The sequence below is a fragment of the Melitaea cinxia genome, chromosome 14, assembly GCF_905220565.1.
Source record: "Melitaea cinxia chromosome 14, ilMelCinx1.1, whole genome shotgun sequence".
Classification (NCBI taxonomy): domain Eukaryota; kingdom Metazoa; phylum Arthropoda; class Insecta; order Lepidoptera; family Nymphalidae; genus Melitaea; species Melitaea cinxia.
Genome location: NC_059407.1, coordinates 5306137 through 5314632, shown reverse-complemented (window position 1 = coordinate 5314632; position 8496 = coordinate 5306137). Strand labels below are relative to the sequence as shown.

At 31.4% G+C, this 8496-nt stretch overlaps 1 non-coding gene across 1 annotated transcript; it reads right to left on the bottom strand.

Annotated features, from left to right (window-relative positions):
* Positions 1 to 3111: 3111 nt before the first annotated feature.
* On the bottom strand, positions 3112 to 3184 carry Trnar-acg. Its single transcript has one exon. It is a non-coding gene; the product is annotated as a tRNA-Arg (tRNA).
* Between the last annotated feature and the right edge of the window lie 5312 nt (positions 3185 to 8496).

Below are 8496 nucleotides of genomic sequence, written 5' to 3'. Positions count from 1 at the left end.
TAGAAACAAGCAAGCAAGTTTGAAATATGTACACTAAAGTTAATTAATTAATATTACGAATAAAGTATTCATATTGGTTTAATTATTAGCTGAACAATATATCGTGATTGCACTAAAATATGAAAAAGGATTGTGACATATGGTACAAAGAAGCATTTGTCATTATTGCTTCAATGTCCCTGGAACGGCCACTTAGTAAAAAGCGGTTATTTTAATATCACAAACAGACACTCCAATTTCATTTATTTGTATAGGATATACGTACGACGAGTATGTGTGTATATCCGAAGATACGACTATAGTTTTAAATTGAATTCTGTTTAGGTTACATTTTTACTGTATGAACTTTTGATTCACTTTATTAGTACAATAGGCTATCGTAATATTATAATAATTTATCATGACGTACTAGAGAGTAATGAGTAACATACAAACTTAGGTTCTCATAAAAACGTACGAAATAATTAATTTAACTAATATGTAACAAATTTGTAAGCTTTTCACTTTTTTAAAACTTCAAAGATACGTAAATATTCCCGATTTAATATTTTTGTTTGAAAATTGTGAAGTGAATTATTATAAACTCGTCTTTGACTTGAACTTGTGTTTTATTTAACATAATAAATGTATTGTTTTTTTTTTCAATAAAAGTTGTGACAACCTAGATGTAGACACATACGGAATTTTTTTTACGTGTTATTTTAAAAAAGTTTTGTGATTACTGTGACGAGTAATATATTATGTTTTTACCAATCTTTGATTCCTTGGACCAGGAGGGTTTGAAAGGGAAGCATTTCTTTTTTGACCAAATATGTTATGTGGATTTAGAAATGTATGTTTGCGTGCGAAATACAATTATAAAATAACGAAAACTAAATTAAGGCAACTACTGCAACAATATATGATAATACAAGTATGTTGATCGAAAAAAGTAGCCTATACCAGTCGGCTGTCACCTATAACACAAGCATTAAGTTGCTTACTTTAGAAACAGATGACCGTTTGTGTGTCTTCAACCTTATAGAAGCTCACAGCCAAATAATACTGCTTTCAAGTAGCTTGTGTTCCTGCGGTAGGTAAGATAACTAAGTAAATAGAAAGTCAGAGCTCCTAGGACAACGAGTTTGTGATGCTTCTGGTGTTGCAGTTGTCTATAGACTACGACTAGCCGCTTATTATCTAATCGCCGGTATACTTGTTTTCCAACTTAGAAGTTAAAAAAAAACGTTCTTATCCTATTTTAATATGCTATGGGGTAGTTTATACCATTTTTATTAACTTTTTCTCAAAAGAATAATATGTTATCTGTATAAATCAAATTCTTATCTGTATATCACTTTGAAATTAGTTTAAGCAATTACCCAAATAGCAATTTAAAGTGAATTAAAAAAAATACAATGGTAGACAAACCTGTGTCTACCATTTCTACTCTATTGTCTATCGTTTTATTTCAAAACTCCAATTCAATTTATATAAATTTATAAAAATAATTATGTTTGTTCGTAAACGAAATAAAATTTGCTTCAATTGAGTAAATCGACCAGTAATACAACGTAAGTAGAAGAAAAAATAGTCAAGTAAATACGCGATTTACAATTATTAGATTGACAATTACAAGAGATAACTCAAAAAAAAAACTGTTTTAAATACCAGCTTACGATTAAAAAAATAATTATCAAAATGGGTCTAACCAGTGAAAAATTCTGACACAACAGAAAATACAGTTTTGAAGTCATTTAAAAAGGCTAGTTTTGGTCTAAAACAGAAAAATTTATTTGTCAATAGACTTTCTGAATAACTTTAATCTTTTACAGTTTCGCGCACGAATCGGGTAAATCAAAACAGACGTTATAACAAGTTGAATGCAGAAAATAGTACTAAAGTCCAACACAAGATAAATGTAGAGTATTTTTGAACCTGGACCGAAAAACATCAGAATAAGTAACAAAAAATATTATATTCAAATGATTTACAAACCAAAAAACCAAAAAAAAATATAAATACAGTTTTGGTACCTACATTATAAATAAAACCCACACATATACATATTTATCTATATTGTTCCTTCAGCATATACTAGCACAATATACATAAACATATTATGTAGATCTTGCTGATGCTGTCTAACCCAAATAAAAAAGTCATATTATTTTTTTTAGACAATATCAATTCTCCTTCATTTCATGTCAGTTGATTGGATTCGATTCAGCCTGATAACATCTCAGTACTAGGCAAAAATCTCTTTAATCATATGAAGCAAAGCTTAATCTATCACACTAATCCATTTAGGCTTAGCGAATAATTTCCCTACCTCGAGTAAAGATTGCTATCAATAGTTGATGATAATAATTGGAATTAGTGGGAGCGAGAATAACACAAGTCTCTACTGACATTTTAGGCGAGTGCACGTACACACTAGAAATATTGTTAATTATCAGCCAGTTTTAATATGTTTTTGGAAGTCATTTAATACACTAATAGTAAACTTTTGTAATTTAAAATTCATAAAAATATTCTCAGTGCCTAAACACCGGCACTTTGCGGGTTTGATTCCCGCTCGGGATAAATATTTATACATATATTGGTTTCCGGTTTAAATTTTTGTGCTCGATGATCTACCGTGCCTCAGATAGCACCATAAGCTGTTGGTCCCGGTTGTTATCGTATACAACTGATAGCGATCGTTACTCATAGTAGGAAATATATCCGTCAACGCGCAGTGGATCAGCGTGGTGGATTAAGCTCGATCCTTCTCCTACATGGCAAAAGAGGCCTATATCCAGCAGTGGCGTGTTACAGGCTGAAGTGTGATCTAAAAAAAAATATATTTCTAAATTTGGACCAATTAATATACACATACATACGTAGATATGTCATTAATTTTAAACTGCTATATATATATATATAACTGCTATATAATGTATTAGTACCAATAGCTAATCGCTTCTCGCCCTTTTGGCTAAGATCAAAGTGTAGTACAAATAGTCAATAAATCTTAGTTGAAATATTATTTGATGGTCTTGTCTATTATCTCCATACATTGCCGGTGATACTAATACTTGAAACACTAAATTACAAGGTGAAAAAGATTAAAATTCTAAAAGGTTAATTCGACCCTGCCAGGATTCGAACCTGGAATCTTCTGATCCGTAGTCAGACGCGTTATCCGTTGCGCCACAGGGCCTATTATGATTACGGGCATATTTAAGGATATAGTTACGAGGACAGTGTACGGCGTTTTTACAAGAATTACTTAGTTACTATTAGTAGGTTTTGTTTTGTGTAATTATAAATAAATACCACAATTTTTGTGGTATTTAAAATTAAAAGTTCTACCAAAGATCTAATTCTAACTTTAAATTTTAATTTTATGAAGTTTAAAATGATAAGTTGGCTGGATACAATATTTACTTTACCTATACATAAAGATGTAGATTATCAATACGATTAAAGCACACGATTTATTTTTCGCCAAAACTGAAGTAAAATTCATTGTACACATGACATCAAACGGACATCACTTCACATACGAGTATATTGTTTCGCTCTGCTTTCACGAATGTTTTTAAGGTTTTTTTTTTAACTAGCCGAATTCGGTACGGCGCGAAGTACCGAACTATCTTTCCTTTTTTTTTGTTATACATAGTTTTTGGTCACTCTCTACTCGAATTCATCAACATTTATGGCTATTACTTCGTTTAAATGTTTATATTTTTAGACTATTGGATAGTGATTGACTTGAGCTCACACAGTTTAGCTTTTGATAATTAAAAATATTTAGGAAATCTTAATATTAGTTAAGTAATCAATTCAAGCAACTTATATAACTCAAACGTTTGTTTGCGTTGATACGTGTTGATATGTATTAATATGTATTACAAAAATTATACTTCGATTAAACTTTATAATAGAAAAAAAAATATTTATTACATAAAGACAAAAGACCGGTTAAAACTTGGTCAAATTACAAATTCCTCTGATACCAATGTATAAGGTTTTCTTATAAAAGTTCTAAAAATATTGAGAATGTTTTTCGTGTTTATTTCACCTGTTCGTTTCCAACTTTCGTCCTCGCTGATAACTTAATACCTCAGGCTTGAATACAAATCGATTTCCGAATGAAAAGTAGAACGTTTCATGAATATTTTTTATTTGTGAAAAAGTTAGTGCCTCAATCAGAAATTTTAGTAATATTACTTCCTCCGATACAAATGTATTGAAATACATAGAATTTAGTATATGGATAAAAATAATCTATATATATATACGGTCGAATTGATGAGTAACCTCGTCCTTTTTTGAAGTTGGTTAGTAAAGTACATATTTGTGTCAAAATAGTAAGAAAAAAAATTGGAAAACCAAAACTGCACGCCTTCACGCACTCCTTTAAAACTATTGTTTGCAGCTAATATCTTATTACTATAATAGTATTCAAGAAGACATAAATGTAAACATAAACATAATATTTAATTCATAGTTTGATGTGTAATCAAAGTTGTATTCAATTTCATTCAAATTAAAAAAAAATATTCTATTGAACAATAAAAATATTATTCACGAAAGGTTAAATTCGATACCAAGTCTCAATAGTCATAAAGTCATATAAATGGAAATAGTCTATAGAAAAAAATACGTGAATTTATATATTATTCATAGCTTAAATTAAATGTACAATATTTGTTCAATTTCTTTTATTAATCTTATAATGTGACTAACTTACAAGAATTTGTGAAATACATTCATCAATTGTATATAGATTGAAAAAAAAGTATTTCAAAAATGCTCAGTCCGATAAAAATTCAATAAGAACATCCTTGAGAATTTTCTTTAAGCATTTCAGGCAAATATGCAAATGAAATAGAAGTTATAATCTTTTCTTGAATAATGAAATTTTAATTAATGTCCCGGTCAATAAAAAAGTTTATAAAATTTACATTATAATTGCCGGCTCGCAAATTAGTTTTTGTCGGCTCGAAATAATTCTATATTTCATTGTACACTTGTTCTTATAGATGTAAAATATTTCTTTAAATTAAGATTTTTTTTTAGTCAACATTTAAAAAATACCATAATAAGACAATTAATTTATTATGTCAAGCTTCGATGCAGGTAAATTATTTCAACTCGTTGGGACATAAATAAACAACACTAGCGTGATGTTTATTATTTTAACCTTTTTTTTTCGAATAACCTTTTTCCACCGCTAATTTTTTAACATTAACAATAAAGATACTTTCTTCCCGTTGTCCGTTATTTTTAGTAGCTACGTTATTTTAGTAGGTCATCTTCAGAACGGAGAGAAACAGTCACAGCACTGGTTTGTGCCTGTTGCGCTGGTGGTTGCGGGTTCGATCCCCGCACATGACAAACATTTGTAATGGCCATACAGATGTTTGTCATGATCTGGGTTTTGTGCAGTCCTTGCGGATGCACACCCACCTGTGTCCCCATCGTGCCTCGAAGAGCACGTTAAGCTGTCGGGTCCCGGTTGTTATCATGTACATCTGATAGCTATCGTCACTCAATCAGTAAGGAATATTTCCGCCAACGTGCATTGGAGCAGCATGGTGGATTAACCTCTGATCTTTTTCCTACATGGAAAGAGGGAAGTGAGAGTGAAGAGGGAAAGAGGCCTATGTCCAGTAGTGGGATATTACTGGTTGAAGCGTACTCTAAGAACAGGAAAGATCATTTTTATTATTGCCTTGACTTTTGATTGACTTTCTCACTATGCGAAATAATACATATGGTACATATATATGGTAAAGTTATATACCACTAGATATTTCCCGTAAGAATGAAACAAAACCAAGTAACGTTGTTGTAGATGTTGACCACAAAATTGAGTCATACACGTCCTTGTCTCCAATAAATTATTAATAATATAATTCTTCAATTCACAAATATTTCTCAATGTTTTCGTAAATGGGATATTATATTCAAACGACACATTCATCAATTTCCTGAAGTAAATCATGTAACATCAAAATTCAGTAATATTATTGAAGCGAAAATCTTCGACAGATAGCTTGAGGGAGTTTAAAACGACGTCAGCGCCTGATATCATTTTGTGATCGATCTATTATTTGGGAACAATGTGACTATGGTGTGGTACGCATCATTTACGTTATAAAGGGAAAGACTCAATTTAGCTTAAAAAACGATTACTCATGTATTAGCATGGATATTCTGATGTAATTGAAATGAACAGAATACAATATTCACTAAATTCTATTTAATATTTTCTTCAGTAAAAGTAAAATCTGAACTGAACTGAATTAAAAGTTCGGATTCAGCCTGTAACATCTGTTGGGTATTTCATGTGGGAGAAAGATTGTAAGTTAATCCACTTCTTCTTCTTCTGGTTAAAATGGCTTTCAATAGTGCCAAATGAGCACAGATGATTTCGCCAATGCCACGTAGAAAAGCTAATCCCACCACACTGCTATTTTTTATCAGGTATTTATGATAACAACCCGGACCGAGGGCCTAATATGCTCTCTGAGAAAGTTGGGAGACCCACAAGGTCAGACATGCAAATCGGAAAGAAATATTTGTACAAATATAAATATCCATCCCGAGCGGGAATCGATCACGCAAACCCTCAACGTTTTAGACCACTACTCGCACCAATACACCAGAGTGGTTGTTAAATTAAAAGGGCCTTCAATCATCCAAATACTGGGAAAAAGGTCCTATGAAAACAAGATTGGAACTCAATCAACCAAGAAAAAACGGGAAAGATGAAGAGACCCAAGCGAACAGACACCCATTCTTAAAACAAATATTATTAACCGACTTCAAAAAAGGAGGAATTTACTCAATTCGACCGTATAATATATATTTTATGTATGTTCCGGGATAACTACGTCGTTTATGAACCGATTTTAATAATTCTTTTTTGTTGGAAAGAAGATATCCCTAATTTAGTACCATGATAAGGAAACCAGGATCTGATGATGGGATCCCACAGAAATCGAGGGAATTTCTTGAAAATCCTCAATAACTTTTTACTGGGTGTACCGATTTTAATAATTTTTAATTTAATCGAAAGCTGATATGTACGATTTTATTTTTGTGTACCCACACATTAGGAATTCTAAACATTATTTGAAATGTTTAGAATTCCTAATGTGTGGGTACACAAAAATAAAATCGTACATATTAAAAATAGCATGGTGTCGTCTCCTGTCAAAGATTTTCATTGTAATATGAAACTTTGAATAGTTACGGGTCTCTGTAAAGAACTCACTATAGACGGCACCACGGTTCGCTTAAACCGAAAATAGAAATCATCATATCAAGAATTTCGCTCTGGCGGGTACATCGTTCCATAGCTTAATTGGCTAGAGCGCCGACACGGTCAGTCGGAGACGCGGGTTCGAATCCCGCTGGAGCGGTCAATTTTTGATATGATATTCAAAAAATGTTTCGAAAGCTGATGTTTGTCATGTGGTCACATATAAATTTTATTGAGATCTGATAACTACTTTTTGAGTAATCTTTGATAACGCGTAGTTACTTGACTATTTTTTCGTCGATCTACGTTGTATTACTCGTCGATGTAATTGAAGTCGGTTTTTTTTTCGTTTGCGAGCAAACACCATTGTAAATCATGTATTTATTTTGTTCAAATACTTGATATTGACTGTCGGTGTTAATAAAACTTTTGAACTATGACACCAAAATAGTGGCCAAAATAAAATCTGTTTCATCATGTAAAGCAAAAGTTAAGTTTTTCGAAATGTTCTCAATTTTGAAAGATATAGGGTAACGTTCGAAAGCATTTTAAGAATGAGTAATGAAAAGTTAGTTATGATATTGAAAGTCTTTATAATACAAAATAAGTTAAATAACATGTCCACATAAGAAAAAACTATTTATTTCGCAAATTGTAGTTAGTGGATTGGGGTCTGCCTGAAGTTGTGTGGTCAACTGGCGCTGGAGTCGCTCGTCGGCCGGGGCGCAGGGGCTATATTCTACATAATATCCCGTTACTAGAGTCCTCAATTGCACCATATTCCTATTTTGATGTGTAATAATAAAAAATATAATTTTTACTGTACTTTAGTTTATAAACAGAAAATATTATAATAATAGACAATTTGAATATTTAAATTTATTATGTATATGTATATTATGTTTGTGAAGTAGGATAATTATTGATAAATAAATATTATTATTATTATTATTTTATAACTGAATAGACGAGGAGAATGCGTGTTGTGTGTGTGTGTGTGTGTGTGTGTGTGTGTGTGTGTGTGTGTGTGTGTGTTTATGTGGACGCGATGTGTGTGATTCCCACACATGTTTATGAAGTACAGCCTATATAACATCACACCACAACACTTTAAAGAGACCAACAATTGAGGCAGAATTTTTGTAATATTCATAAAACTTGAAATACTAAATCTAAAGAATTGTTTAAAAAACTTCAAATGCTAATCGTTATTCATCTCAAACTTTATAGACTTTATTTCTGATTTAAATAGGTCC